Source organism: Lonchura striata, chromosome 3 (assembly GCF_050655825.1).
Source record: "Lonchura striata isolate lonStrDom1 chromosome 3, ASM5065582v1, whole genome shotgun sequence".
Taxonomy (NCBI): Eukaryota; Metazoa; Chordata; class Aves; order Passeriformes; family Estrildidae; genus Lonchura; species Lonchura striata.
The window spans coordinates 42,797,203-42,798,999 of NC_140705.1; the positions used below are offsets into that span (position 1 = coordinate 42,797,203).

At 46.3% G+C, this 1,797-nt stretch overlaps 1 long non-coding RNA gene across 1 annotated transcript; it reads left to right on the top strand.

Moving 5' to 3' along the window:
* Nucleotides 1–604: 604 nt before the first annotated feature.
* On the top strand, nucleotides 605–1,487 carry LOC146767874 (uncharacterized). The gene is made up of 3 exons (XR_014953700.1): nucleotides 605–697; nucleotides 1,110–1,195; nucleotides 1,351–1,487. It is a non-coding gene; the product is annotated as an uncharacterized LOC146767874 (long non-coding RNA).
* Nucleotides 1,488–1,797: the final 310 nt, after the last annotated feature.

Sequence of the window (1,797 nt, forward strand, 5' to 3'; positions counted from 1 at the left end):
TGTGTCAATTTATGAAGAAAAGTGATTTTGTATTTGTTACTGATCAAGGTTGCAGTGCCTAGAAAGTCAGAGATTTAAACACAAAAATTCCTGTCTTTGTTGTATCCACCCACTGTAACAACTGCTTAAAAAAAAAAAAAAAAGTCTGTTTACCCAAGGAACCAAATTTCAGGGGATCTGAAATGCAAGAATAGCTAAGAGCAGTTGTAAGGAGTCATAAGGTAAATGTGAAGATTATCTAGGCTGGGGAAATATATTTATAGTTAGAGTAGATAAGCAAATATTCTCCCTCTCAGTCTTTTGCTATCCAGGAAGCCCTGAGACAAACTGCACAAGAAAAAACTCAGTATTTTAAGCATTGAAGCTACTTGGGCATACTTAGCTACAGATCCTCATGTCCACCCAAATAATCTAAACTCACTGAGGGATTTTATAAAGTATGAATAACACTCAAAACTGTATCTGCATGAGGTCTGGCGTCGTGGTTTGACAGGGAAAGAGAATTTTTTCCAGAAGGAAGAGGTCAATTTAGATATTGACCAATTGAAAGTAGACACGCCTCTGAGAACACAGAGGAGTTAAAAGCAGAATTCCCAGGGGAACTGCTCTCTTTGGTTCCGGTCAGCGTGCAGTGCAGACCTTCTCCCGCCCAGCCACGAGCTGGGTGGGGGAGGGGAAGCCCCATGGCCTGATGGAGGTAACTCCGAAGGGTGGAGGGACTGGAACCGGGCTGGCCCCTGCAGATGGAAGGGTGGAAGAAATCTGGGATGTCTCCATTTCCCCCCCAGAGTGTCTCTCCTGAGAGGGAGAGAGAAAGCCGCGAGGAAGGAGGAGCGGGGGGAGCTCCAAGGTGCCCAGTTGTGTGGGAGTTGCTGGATGTCCGGGCATCAAGCCATCCTGGGAGTTCGGACTTTCAACCCTTCCTTGAGAAATGAAAGCTTTGTGAATTTTCCTTTCCCCTCCTCGGTTTGAAAGAGAGGAAGAGGGACACCTTGGACCCTGGGATGGGATGTTGGAAGGAGGAATTCTGGATGGGAGGGGGACAAGGAGTGGCTTTTGGCTGGACTTTTCCGTGTTAGCCACAACCTGAACCAATCTTCTCCTTCAAGAGGGACTGTGTTTTGGGAGGATGCCAGTGAGTCAAGAGACCTGCTTCAGCTGGGAAAAAGACAAAATTGGAGTGAACAGAGAAAAGGTTAGGGGGTTTGTGGTGGCGCCCCCTTGTCCTGGAAAGGAAAGAGAAGAGAAGAAGATCTCTGTTCTTGAGCCCTCAGCCCCAGGGGAAAATGGGGGGGGACTGTGGTCCCAAACAATGAAAAACTGAACTGTTGTTTTCTCCCCTCTTGGCAGGACATCTTTGAAAGGAAAAATCCTAAAAACAGTCTGTCCATCCATGCATTTAGTGGTGAGATCACTGTGCATGGAAAGGAGAAGGGTCACCATGGCAAACTTTTCTCCGGGCGGTGCCATGTGTGACATGGAAACACAGGATGTGGAGCTGTGTTTCTTGGGGGGTCTGTGGCACAGGAGAGACTCTGTTCCCTCAATGGACTGAGTATCGATTGTTTGGAGGGTGGAAACATGATTGGGGTCCAGATTGTGTCTCACTGTGGTTTGTTGGAGTTGGGTGGTGGGGGGAGGAATGTTTTGCAAGGTTTTCATTTGGATCTTTGTGTGGTTTTTTTTTTCCCTTCTTTAGTTTTCTCTTTTCTTTAGTAGTAGTAGTTTAATAAAGTTTTTTCCTGTTATTAAGCTTGGGCCTGCTTTGCTCTATTCTAGATTCCACTTCACAGCATT